Raw genomic sequence first — 13,836 nt, 5'->3', positions numbered from 1 at the left:
AATAAGTTAAGAGCTCATGGTGTTAAGGGTAAGATCCTGGCATGGATAGAGGATTGGCTGACTGGCAGAAGGCAGAGAGTGGGGATAAAGGGGTCTTTTTCAGGATGGCAGCCGGTGACTAGTGGTGTACCTCAGGGGTCTGTGCTGGGACCACAACTTTTCACAATATACATTAATGATCTGGAAGAAGGTACTGAAGGCACTGTTGCTGAGTTTGCAGATGATGCAAAGATCTGTAGAGGGACAGGTAGTATTGAGGAAGCAAGGGGGCTGCAGAAGGACTTGGACAAGCTCGGAGAGTGGGAAATGAAGTGGCAAATTGGTTTGGATTTGTTTATTGTCACGTGTCCCGAGGTACAGTGAAAAGTATTTTTCTGCGAGCAGCTCAGCAGATCATTAAGTACATGAGAAGAAAAGGGAATAAAAGAAAATACATAATAGGGCAACATAACATATACAATGTAACTACATAAGCACTGGCATCGGATGAAGCATACAGGGTGTAGTGTTAATGAGGTCAGTCCATGAGCTTCCGGGTGCGGCGATGACCAGCTGAGTCGCACGTTTCGGCAGCTCCCTGTGAAACGGACTTTTGGGCTCTTGATAGGAGCCCCAACGGCAATTTTAACGGCTGAAAACACCGTGCGGTAAACCAGAAGGGAATCCCCCCTGGATACGGATGGAAAAAGGAGAGGAAAGTGGCCGGATTGCAGCGGATCCTTTGGAACAACGGCAAGGAAGGCAAGCAGAAACCAAGATGGCGTCGGAAGGTGGCAGTTTCATATGGGGCCCTGAACAACAAGAGTTTTTGAAACGCTGCGTGGAGGAGATAAAAAAGGAAATGAAGAAAGAGCTGTTGGCCCCGATACTACAGGCGATTGAAGGGCTGAAAGAGGAACAAAAGACCCAGGAGCAGGAGCTTCGGGTCGTGAAGGCGAAAGCAGCAGAGAATGAAAACGACAGGGCCTGGTGGTGAAGTCGGAGATACAGGAGGCACACCAGAAACGATCTGTGGAGAGGTTGGAGGCACTGGAAGATAACGCAAGGAGGAACAACTTGAGGATTCTTGGCCTTCCTGAAGGTGTGGAGGGGGCGGACGTCGGGGCATATGTGAGCACGATGCTGCACTCGTTAATGGGAGTGGAGGCCCCGACGGGTCCGTTGGAGGTGGAGGGAGCATACCGAGTTATGGTGCGAGGACCGAGAGCAGGAGAAGCTCCCAGAGCCATAGTGGTGAGATTTCTCCGTTTTAAGGATAGAGAAATGGTCCTTAGATGGGCGAAGAAAACTCGGTGTAGTAAATGGGAGAACGCGGTGATCCGCGTCTATCAAGATTGGAGTGCGGAGGTGGCGAGAAGGAGGGCGAGCTTTGACCGGGCCAAAGCGGTACTTCACAAAAAAAAGATAAAGTTTGGAATGCTGCAACCGGCAAGACTGTGGGTCACATATCAAGGGAGGCACCACTACTTTGAGACGGCGGATGAAGCGTGGACTTTTATTGTAGAAGAAAAATTGGAATGATTGGACTACAAAAATGAACGTTTGGACAAAGTGGTGGGACGAGTGGGGGGGGGGGGCGAAGAGGGATTGTATGATTAATCCTGCGGTATGGTAACTTTTCTTTCTCCCACAGGTGGTGATGGGGGGAGGTGGGGAGGGAGAGGAGATGGGGCGTTGGCCATGGGAGGCGGGGCCGAGGGAGAGGCGCGGGCTTGGTTCCCGCGCTATGATAATTATGGCGGGAATAGAGAAGCAGGAAGGAGGGGGCGCCGCACGGGGCGAGCCGTGATCACGGGGGGAAGCCGAGGTCAGCCAGAGTTTGCTGACTTCTGGGAGCAACATGGGGGGAGTAATTACGCTAGCGGGGGGTCTAGCGGGGGGGGGGAGGGGGGAATTACTGGGTTGCTGCTGCTGGGGAAAGGGGGGAGTGGGTGCGGGAAAGGATGGGCGGGGGGGCACCGTCTGGGAGAAATACAGCCGCGTGGGAACTGGGCGAGAAGCTGGAAAAAGATGATGGCTAACCGGCAAGTGGGGGGGTGGGAAGCCCCCCAACTCGGCTGATCACGTGGAACGTGAGGGGGCTTAACGGGCCGATAAAGAGGGCACGAGTACTCGCACACCTTAAGAAACTTAAAGCAGATGTGGTCATGTTACAGGAAACGCACCTGAAACTGATAGATCAGGTTAGGTTGCGCAAAGGATGGGTAGGGCAGGTGTTCCATTCGGGGCTGGATGCGAAAAACAGGGGGGTGGCTATATTAGTGGGGAAGCGGGTAATGTTCGAGGCAAAGACTATAGTGGCGGATAACGGGGGCAGATACGTGATGGTGAGTGGCAAATTACAGGGAGAGATGGTGGTGTTGGTAAACGTGTATGCCCCGAATTGGGACGATGCCAATTTTATGAGGCGAATGCTAGGACGCATCCCAGACCTAGAGACCGGAAAGCTGATAATGGGGGGAGACTTTAACACGGTGTTGGAACCAAGGCTGGATAGGTCGAAGTCCAGGACTGGTAGGAGGCCGGCAGCAGCCAAGGTGCTTAAGGATTTTATGGAGCAGATGGGAGGGGTGGACCCGTGGAGATTCAGTAGACCTAGGAGTAAGGAGTTCTCGTTTTTCTCCTATGTCCATAAAGTCTATTCACGCACAGACTTTTTTGTGTTGGGTAGGGCATTGATCCCGAGGGTGAGGGGAACGGAATATACGGCTATAGCCATTTCGGATCATGCCCCACACTGGGTAGACTTGGAGATAGGGGAGGAAACAAGAGGGCGTCCACCCTGGAGAATGGATATGGGACTAATGGCGGATGAGGGGGTGTGCTTAAGGGCGAGGGGATGCATTGAAAAGTACTTGGAACTCAATGACAATGGGGAGGTTCAGGTGGGAGTGGTCTGGGAGGCGTTGAAGGCGGTGGTTAGGGGGGAGCTGATATCAATAAGGACACATAAAGGGAAGCAGGAGAGTAAGGAACGGGAGCGGTTGTTGCAAGAACTTTTGAGGGTGGACAGACAGTATGCGGAAGCACCGGAGGAGGGACTGTATAGGGAAAGGCAAAGGCTGCATGTGGAATTTGACTTGCTGACCACAGGCACTGCAGAGGCACAATGGAGGAAGGCGCAGGGTGTACAGTATGAATATGGAGAGAAGGCGAGCAGATTGCTGGCACACCAATTGAGGAAAAGGGGAGCAGCGAGGGAAATGGGGGGGGTGAGAGACGAAGATGGAGAGACGGAGCGGGGAGCGGAGAGAGTGAATGAAGTGTTTAAGACATTTTATAAAAAATTGTATGAAGCTCAACCCCCGGATGGGAGGGAGAGAATGATGGAGTTTTTGGATCGGCTGGAAATTCCCAAGGTGGAAGAGCAGGAAAGGATGGGATTGGGAGCACAGATCACGGTAGAAGAAGTGGTGAAAGGAATTAGGAACATGCAGACAGGAAAGGCCCCGGGACCGGACGGATTCCCAGTTGAATTTTACAGAAAATATTTGGACTTGCTCGCCCCGCTACTGACGAGGACCTTCAACGAGGCAAAGGAAAGGGGACAACTGCCCCCGACTATGTCAGAAGCAACGATATCGCTTCTTTTAAAGAAGGAAAAGGATCCGCTACAATGCGGGTCCTACAGACCAATCTCCCTCCTCAATGTAGATGCCAAGGTCTTGGCCAAGGTAATGGCAATGAGAATAGAGGAATGTGTCCCGGGGGTGGTTCATGAGGACCAAACTGGGTTTGTGAAGGGGAGACAGCTGAACACGAACATACGGAGGTTGTTAGGGGTAATGATGATGGCCCCACCAGAGGGTGAAACGGAGATAGTAGTGGCGATGGATGCCGAGAAAGCATTTGATAGAGTGGAGTGGGATTATCTGTGGGAGGTGTTGAGGAGATTTGGGTTCGGAGAGGGGTATGTTAGATGGGTGCAGCTGTTGTATAGGGCCCCAGTGGCGAGTGTGGTCACGAATGGACGGGGATTGGCATATTTTCGGCTCCATAGAGGGACAAGGCAGGGATGTCCTCTGTCCCCATTACTGTTTGCACTGGCGATTGAGCCCCTGGCGATAGCGCTGAGAGGTTCCAAGGGATGGAGGGGAATACTTAGGGGAGGAGAAGAACACCGGGTATCTTTATATGCGGATGATCTGCTACTATATGTTGCGGATCCAGCGGAGGGGATGCCAGAAATAATGCGGATACTTGGGGAGTTTGGGGATTTTTCAGGGTATAAATTGAATATGGGAAAGAGTGAGCTGTTTGTGGTGCATCCAGGGGAGCAGAGTAGAGAAATAGAAGACCTACCGTTGAGGAAGGTAACAAGAGACTTTCGTTACCTGGGGATCCAGATAGCTAAGAATTGGGGCACATTGCACAGGCTAAATTTGACGCGGTTGGTGGAACAGATGGAGGAAGATTTCAAGAGATGGGACATGGTAGCATTGTCAATGGCAGGGAGGGTGCAGGCAGTTAAGATGGTGGTCCTCCCGAGATTCCTTTTTGTGTTTCAGTGTCTCCCGGTGGTGATCACGAAGGCTTTTTTCAAAAGGATAGAAAAGAGTATTATGGGTTTTGTTTGGGCCGGGAAGACTCCGAGAGTGAGGAAGGGATTCTTACAGCGTAGTAGGGATAGGGGGGGGCTGGCACTACCGAGCCTAAGTGAGTATTATTGGGCCGCTAATATTTCAATGGTGAGTAAGTGGATGGGAGAGGAGGAAGGAGCGGCGTGGAAGAGATTAGAGAGGGCGTCCTGTAGGGGGACCAGCCTGCAGGCTATGGTGACAGCCCCATTGCCGTTCTCACCAAGGAACTATACCACGAGTCCGGTGGTGGTAGCTACACTGAAGATTTGGGGACAGTGGAGACGACATAGGGGAAAGACCGGAGCACTGGGGGGGTCCCCGATAAGAAACAACCATAGGTTTGCCCCGGGGGGAATGGATGGGGGATATGGAATGTGGCAAAGAGCAGGTATAACGCAATTGAAAGATCTATTTGTGGATGGGAAGTTTGCGAGTCTGGGAGCGCTGACCGAGAAATATGGGTTGCCCCAAGGGAATGCATTCAGGTACATGCAATTGAGGGCTTTTGCGAGGCAGCAGGTGAGGGAATTCCCGCAGCTCCCGACACAAGAGGTGCAGGACAGAGTCATCTCAAAGAAATGGGTGGGGGACGGTAAGGTGTCGGATATATATAGGGAAATGAGAGACGAAGGGGAGACTATGATGGACGAACTAAAAGGGAAATGGGAAGAAGAGCTAGGGGAGGAGATTGAGGAGGGGATGTGGGCAGATGCCCTAAACAGGGTAAACTCGTCGTCCTCGTGCGCCAGGCTAAGCCTGATTCAGTTTAAGGTATTACACAGGGCACATATGACTGGAACACGGCTCAGTAAATTTTTTGGGGTGGAGGATAGGTGTGCGAGGTGCTCGAGAAGCCCAGCGAATCATACCCATATGTTTTGGTCATGCCCGGCACTACAGGGGTTTTGGATGGGGGTGACAAAGGTGCTTTCGAAAGTAGTAGGAGTCCGGGTCGAACCAAGCTGGGGGTTGGCTATATTTGGGGTTGCACAAGAGCCGGGAGTGCAGGAGGCGAAAGAGGCCGATGTTTTGGCCTTTGCGTCCCTAGTAGCCCGGCGCAGAATATTGCTAATGTGGAAAGAAGCCAAGCCCCCGGGGGTGGAGACCTGGATAAATGATATGGCGGGGTTCATAAAGTTAGAGCGGATTAAGTTCGTCCTAAGGGGGTCGGCTCAAGGGTTTACTAGGCGGTGGCAACCGTTCGTCGAATATCTTGCGGAAAGATAGATAGGGGAGAACAAAGAAGGCAGCAGCAGCGGCCCAGGACTTGGGGGGGGGGGGGGGGAGGGATGGGGGGGGGGGGGGGTGTGGCCTGAGACAAGGCAGTTGCCAATTAGGGCTAGTTTTTATTTTTTGTTATTTAATATTTATTTATTTGTTGTTGTTTTTGTTTAAATTTAAAAAAGGTCATTATTATCTGTATTGTTACAATGTTGTGTAAAGGATGCACAATGTACTGTGTTGGTTGACCAAAAATTTTCAATAAAATATTATTTAAAAAAAAAAAAAAAAATGAGGTCAGTCCATAAGAGGGTCGTTTAGGAGTCTGGTGACAGTGGGGAAGAAGCTGTTTTTGAGTCTGTTCGTGCATGTTCTCAGACTTCTGTATCTCCTGCCCGATGGAAGAAGTTGGAAGAGTGAGTAAGCCGGGTGGGAGGGATCTTTGATTATGCTGCCCGCTTTCCCCAGGCAGCGGGAGATGTAGATGGAGTCAATGGATGGGAGGCAGTTTCGTGTGATGGACTGGGCGGTGTTCACGACTCTCTGAAGTTTCTTGTGGTCTTGGGCCGAGCAGTTGCCATACCAGGCTGTGATGCAGCCCGATAGGATGCTTTCTATGGTGCATCTGTAAAAGATGGCAAGAGTCAATGTGGACATGCCGAATTTCCTTAGTTTCCTGAGGAAGTATAGGCGCTGTTGTGCTTTCTTGGTGGTAGCGTCGACGTGGGTGGACCAGGACAGATTTTTGGAGATGTGCACCCCTAGGAATTTGAAACTGCTAACCATCTCCACCTCGGCCCCGTTGATGCTGACAGAGGTGTGTACCTTTGCTTCCTGAAGTCAATGACTAGCTCTTTAGTTTTGCTGGCATTGAGGGAGAGATTGTTGTCGCTACACCATCTCCACTAGGTTCTCTATCTCCCTCCTGTATTCGGACTCATCGTTATTCGAGATCCGGCCCACTATGGTCGTATCGTCAGCAAACTTGTAGATGGAGTTGGAACCAAGTTTTGCCACGCAGTCGTGTGTGTACAGGGAGCTAAGTACGCATCCTTGCGGGACGCCGGTGTTGAGGACTATTGTGGAGGAGGTGTTGTTGTTCATTCTTACTGATTGTGGTCTGTTGGTCAGAAAATCGAGGATCCAGTTGCAGAGTGGGGAGCCAAGTCCTAGGTTTTGGTGCTTTGATATGAGCTTGGCTGGGATTATGGTGTTGAAGGCGGAGCTGTAATCAATAAATCGGAGTCTAATGTAGGAGTCCTTGTTTTCGAGATGCTCTCGGGATGAGTGTAGGGCCAGGGAAATGGTGTCTGATGTGGACCGGTTGCAGCGGTATGCGAATTGCAGTGGATCAAGGCGTTCTGGGAGTATGGAGGTGATGCACTTCATGGTCAACCTCTCGAAGCACTTCATTATGACTGAAGTCAGGGCCACTGGTCGGTAGTCATTGAGGCACGTTGCCTGGTCCTTCTTTGGTACCGGTATGATGGTGGTCTTCTTGAAGCAGGTGGGGACCTCGGAGTGGAGTAGGGACAGGTTAAAGATGTCCGCGAATACCTCTGCCAGCTGGTCGCGCAGGCTCTGAGTGCACGACCAGGGATCCCGTCCGGGGCCCGTCGCCTTCCGAGGGTTCACTTTCAGGAAGGCCAATCTGACTTCGGAAGCTGTGATGGTGGGTATGAGTGAATTATGGGCTGCTGGGGCACTCGACAGCGGATTGTTGGTTACCTGCCCGAACCGAGCATAGAATGCATTGAGTTCATCGGGGAGGGGTACGCTGCTGCCAGAGATACTGTTCGGTTTCGCTTTGTAGCCCGTTATGTTGCTGCCTTGCCACAACCGCCAAGAGACTGTCTGTGACTCTAGCTTGGTTTGATATTCTCTCTTGGCATTCCGGATGGCTTTGCGGAGGTCGTACCTGGATTTCTTGTATAGGTCAGGGTCGTCTGTCTTGAACGCCTCAGATCGGTCCTTCAGTAGGGAGTCAATCTCGCGATTGAGCCATGGTTTCCGGTTGGGGAACGCACGGACTGCTTTCTTTGGCACGCAGTCGTCCACACATTTGCTGATGAAGTACAATGTGGAAAAATGTGAGGTTATGCACTTTGGAAGGAGGAATTTAGGCATAGACTATTTTCTAAATGGGGAAATGCTTCGGAAATCAGAAGCGCAAAGTGACTTGGGAGTCCTTGTTCTTAAGGTTAATGTGCAGGTTCAGTCGGCAGTTAAGAAGGCAAATGCAATGTTAGCATTCATGTCAAGAGGGCTAGAATACAAGACCAGGGATGTGTTTCTGAGGCTGTATAAGGCTCTGGTCAGACCCCATTTGGAGTATTGTGAGCAGTTTTGGGCCCCATATCTAAGGAAGGATGTGCTGGCCTTGGAAAGGGTCCAGAGGAGGTTCACAAGAATGATCCCTGGAATGAAGAGCTTGTCGTATGAGGAACGGTTGAGGACTCTGGGTCTGTATCCGTTGGAGTTTAGAAGAAAGCGAGGGGATCTTATTGAAACTTACAAGATACTGCGAGGCCTGGATAGAGTGGATGTGGAGAGGATGTTTCCACTTGTAGAAAAAAATAGAACCAGAGGACACCATCTCAGACTAAAGGGATGATCCTTTAAAACAGAGATGAGGAGGAATTTCTTCAGCCAGAGGGTGGTGAATCTGTGGAACTCTTTGCCGCAGAAGGCTGTGGAGGCCAATTCATTGAGTGTCTTTAAGACAGAGATAGATAGGTTCTTGATTAATAAGGGGATCAGGGCTTATGGGGAGAAGGCAGGGGAATGGGGATGAGAAAATATCAGCCATGATTGAATGGCGGAGCAGACTCGATGGGCCGAGTGGCCTAATTCTGCTCCGATGTCTTATGGTCTTATGGAAGTGCTTAAAGTAGTTGTGGGCGTCAGGCAGAATTGGGCTGTGCTGCGATGCCCGCTTTGTCAAATAGCCTGCCCACTCACTAAGCAAGTGTGCGAGTCACAGTCGCTTGTACAAGGTAACCAGAGAGCTGCTGGGATCTATGACAAACGTAACCCACAATAAGACCATTCTGAGAGTTACAGTGATATCAGTGGTCTGCCACATCGGAACTGGAATTCCTTCCGCGAATTTGGATCTCCCATTGACATGTTACTGTGGCTAGAAGTTCCTGTGGGGTTTCGCAGGGCTCAGTGCTCGGGCCCTTGCTATTTGTGGTGTACATTAATGAATTGTGGGGGGTATGATCAAGATGTAAACGGATGTCACAAAAGGGTGGTAAACAGTGAGGTGGTTAGCCTGAGACTGCAGGAGGATATCAATGGACTAGTCAGGAGGGCAGAGCAGTGGCCAATGCAATTCAACCCGGCAAAGTGTGAGGTAATGCACTTGGGGAGGACTGCCAAGGCAAAGGATTACACTACGAGTGGTAGGCACGGCACGGTAGCACAGTGGTTAGCAATGCTGCCTCACAGCGCCAGGGTCCCAGGTTCGATTCCGGCTTGGGTCACTGTCTGTGCGGAGTCTGCACATTCTCCCCGTGTGTGCGTGGGTTTCCTCCGGGCGCTCCGGTTTCTTCCCACAGTCCAAAGATGTGCAGGTTAGGTGGATTGGCCATGACAAATTGCCCCTTACTGTCCAAAAGGTTAGGTGGGGTTACTGGGTTATGGGGATAGGGTGGAGGTGTGGGCTTAAGTCGGGTGCTCTTTCTAAGGGTCGGTGCAGACTCGATGTGCTGAATGGCCTCCTCCTGCACTGTAAACTCTGGGGGCGGGAATCTCCAGTCACTGACGTCGAAAACGTGTTTGCCGATCGGCCAGAGAATCAACGTTCATGCCGAAATTGGGGACGTCGCTGCTTTTTCAATGCTCCGCCCCCTCCAAAGCGGCGCACTCTGTATGGACGCCTCAGGACGTTGCCTGAGGCCCTTCCCTCGATGCCCCGCCTCCGACCGGCCGCGTTCCCGGCAGCATGGGTCTCTCACGCTAGTACCTTTGGGAACGCGGGGTGGCGGCTGCGGACTCTGACCAGTGCCGCCAGAGTCGTGGGAAGGCCGATCCACGGGCAGGGGCGACTTTGGCAGGGGCTGGGGGCACTGTGGGGGGGGTGGTCCGGGGGTCGTGGGCCAGCCAAAGGGGGCACTATTTGGCAGGCTGGGTCCGCGCACGGATGGCGCCATGTTGCACGGCGTGGGCGCTGCCGCCGTACGTATGGCCGGCCATGGACCCAGCAAGTCTCCGGCCATATCGGCAGCTAGAGCCATGTGGCTCAGGACATTGCCTGCTAGCCCCCACCAAATGGAGAATCGGTGGCCATTTTGTGCCGGATTTTAGGTCGTAAAACCCCACAGTTCCCAAGTCGGCGTCAGCCTGAAAATCGGAGACTCCAGCCCGATGATTCTATGATCCTGCAAAGTACAGAAGATCAGAGTGCCCTTGGAATTCATATCCACAGATCACTGAAGAAGGCAGGACTGGTAGATATGGTGGTTAAGGAGGTAGATGGGATATTTGCCTTTATTAGTCAAGGCGTAGAACACAAGAGCAGGGAGGCCATGCGGGAACTGTACAAAACGCTGGTTAGGCTACAAGTGCAGTACTGGGTGCAGTTCTGGTCACCACATCATAGGAAGGATGTGATTGCACTGGAGAGGATGCAGAGGAAATTCACCAGGATGTTGTCTGCACTGGAGGGTCTGAGCTATGAGGAGAGATTGGATAGACTGGGGCTGTTTTCCTTGGAGCAGCGTAGGTTTGAGAGGGGACCTGATAGAGGTGTCTAAGATTATGAGGGGCATAGATAGAATGGATAGGAAAGCATTTTTTCCATTAGTAGAGGGGTCAATAACCAGGGGTCACAGATTTAATGTACGAGGTAGAAGGCTAAGAAGGGGATTGAGGGGAAACGTTTTTACCCAGAGGATGGTGGGAGCTTAGAACTCACTGCCTGAAAGGGTGAGTCAGAAATGCTCGTAACATTTAAGAAGTATTTAGATATTCACTTGCGCTGCCGTAACCTCCAGGGCTGTGGGTCAAGCACTGCAAAATGGGATTAGTGTGGTCAGATCTGTGTTGACCGACATGGACACGATGGGTCGAATGGCCTCCTTCTATGTTGTAAACATCGATGTGCGGGCAGGAGATTGGAGAAGAACCCCAGAGAGTTGGTGCAAAACGGATTTGGGTCACATGTCGACCAGGATCTCATGGAATGACAGAAGAGACTCGTGGGTCAAAATGGCCGCCTTCTCTGTCTCTGCCCCGTAAAAAAGCCAGCAGGGGGAAATGGGAGAATTTTTGTGGGAATTCTAACCCTGTGCTTTTCTAAAAAATGATTTGCTTCTGAGCAGCAATGTTTTTGCACCTGATAGCTGTGCCCAAGAAAGATTTTTTTTTAATGAGCTAACAATGGAGAAGGTATTCAAGGCATGCACAAACATCAGTCTTGGTCTTGGTTCAAGGAAGATTTTGCTGACAAATGATTTCCATCTGTGTGCTCGTCTAGCGTCTGGTGAAAAGAGGAACAGTAGCTCCTTGCCTGAAACGCTTGACCTCTGACCTTAATCGCATTTTGTCTGTTTAACGATTTCCCCCATGCATGCCCATTTCCCCTATTCACCGAGAATTGAAATTGTAATGTCCTTCACTTGACATGTCACAAACTCTGTTTACTATATTCTTACTCAAGCGTTTCTTGTAGTAAGTAAATGATGCCTGTTAATGATGGGATTTTTAAATATGTAAATACATGGGGCAGGATTCTCCGACCACCCACTGGGTCGTTTTTTTTGGCGGGGGCGGGGATCGTGGGGATCGCGCCGCACCGGTCTGGGGCCGTTGGCAGTGGCCCCCCCCCCCGGCGATTCTCCGGGCCCCGATGGGCCGAGTGACCCCCCGTTTTCGGCCAGTCCTGCCAGCGTGAAATGGACAAGGTCCATACCGGCGGGACCTGGATTGGGGGGGCGGCCTGCGGAGTCCTCAGGGAGGTGCGGGGGATCCGGGGGTGGGGAGGCCCACAGTGGCCTGGCCTGCGATCGGGGCCCACCGATGTGCGGGCGGGCCTGTGCCGTGGGGGCACTCTTTCCCTCCGCGCCGGCCTGTGTAAGGCTCTGCGATGGCTGGCACGGAGAAGAAACCCCCTGAGCATGCGGAGGAACCACGCCAGTGGTTGTGCGCATGCACCAGAACACACTGGCGCTCCTGAGCATGCGTCTACTCGTGCCGGCTGGCGCAGGCCCTACCGGCGCCGGTTGGCACGGCGCCAATCACTCCAGCGCCAGCCTAGCCCCCGGAAGTGCGGAGGATTCCGCACCTTCCGGGCGGCCCGACGCCGGAGTGGTTCACGCCGCGCCAACCGGCGCCGGTAGGGGCCGCCCCGCCGGATACCGGAGAATCCCGGCCATATATATATATTATCATTACTCCCTGCTTGTTTTCCCCGTTCTTACAATATTTCTGAAGTCCATAGCGTAATCGGATGTGAGGAATGTATCAGACTAAAGAAAAATGTATACGGTTTATCTAACCCATAAACCTTCTCTCATCAAATGTTTATCGAGCTTCACTGAAGGTTGGCATGCCTCCCAGGTCTCTGCCAGGGCACTGTGGCATGCTGGGGAATTGGTCTTAGCGGATAGAGTTTTTACAGCATAGGAAGAGGCCCTTCGGCCCTTTGAGTCTGTGTTGGCCATCAAGCACCTGTTCTAATCCCGTTTTCCAGCACTTGGCCCGTAGCCTTGTGTGGTGTGACGTTTCAAGTGCTCATCTAAATACTTCTTAAATGTTGTGAGGGTTCCCGCCTCTCCCACCCTCCCAGGCAGCGAGTTCCAGATTCCCACCCCCCTCTGGGTGAAAACGTTTTCCTCAAATCCCCTCTAAACCTCCTGCACCTTACCGTAAATCTATGCCCCCTGGTCATTGACCCCTCTACTAAGGGGCAAAGTTCCTTCCTCCCCATCCTATCTATGCTGCTCTTAATTTGACACAGTAAGAAGTCTTACGACGCCAGGTTAAAGTCCAACAGGTTTATTTGGAATCACTAGCTCCTTCATTAGGTGAGTCTTCTATATGCGTGATTTTCCTGGAGATACTCTCCACTTTGAGCCGGCGGTTTGCGGTGTCGACGGTAGCCATGATGTGGAGATGCCGGCATTGGACTGGAGTGGGCACAACGCCTGATCAAGCAGAACCTTGAAGGTGAGAATGCTGCCTCACGTGGCAATGGCTGACTCGTGACCAAAACAAACGCTCAAAGACGTAGGATTTAAGGAACATCTTAAAGGCGGGAAAGAGTTTCACAGTTTTGCGCCTGTGGTAGTATGTATTGGGGGTCATGTGGGACTGGAAGCCCTAATGTCATTGGCTGACAGATCCCGGGTCCTGGTTGGCCGTTGACCTCAAGCTCCGCCCTGAAGGCGGAGTATAAGAAGCCGGTGTCTTCCCCCGCAGGCCAGTTTACTATCGAGCTGCTGGGGAACAGACACGCTTAATAAAGCCTCATCGACTTCACTATATTCGTCTCATGGAGTCTTTGTGCGCTACAATTTATTAAGCGTGTCTGTTCCCCAGCAGCTCGATAGTAGGAGCAGACGGTACAGCGCCCAGGACCGGACCTTCATTCGGTCCGAAGTCCAGCGGCTACTAAAGGAGGGCATAATCCAGGCCAGCAATAGTCCCTGGAGAGCGCAGGTGGTAGTAGTGAAGACAGGGGAGAAACAAAGGATGGTCATTGACTATAGCCAGACCATCAACAGGTACACACAACTAGACGCGTACCCTCTCCCCCGCATATCCGACATGGTCAATCGGATTGCCCAGTATAAAGTCTTCTCCACCGTGGACCTCAAGTCCGCCTACCATCAGCTCCCCATCCGCCCAAGTGACCGCAAGTACACAGCCTTCGAGGCAGACGGGCGATTATACCATTTCCTACGGGTCCCTTTTGGCGTCACAAACGGGGTCTCGGTCTTCCAACGGGAGATGGACCGGATGGTTGATCAACATGGGTTACGGGCCACGTTCCCGTATCTCGACAATGTAAACATCTGCGGCCACGATC

Source organism: Scyliorhinus torazame, chromosome X (assembly GCF_047496885.1).
Source record: "Scyliorhinus torazame isolate Kashiwa2021f chromosome X, sScyTor2.1, whole genome shotgun sequence".
Taxonomy (NCBI): domain Eukaryota; kingdom Metazoa; phylum Chordata; class Chondrichthyes; order Carcharhiniformes; family Scyliorhinidae; genus Scyliorhinus; species Scyliorhinus torazame.
Note: the sequence above shows the minus strand (reverse complement) of the source record.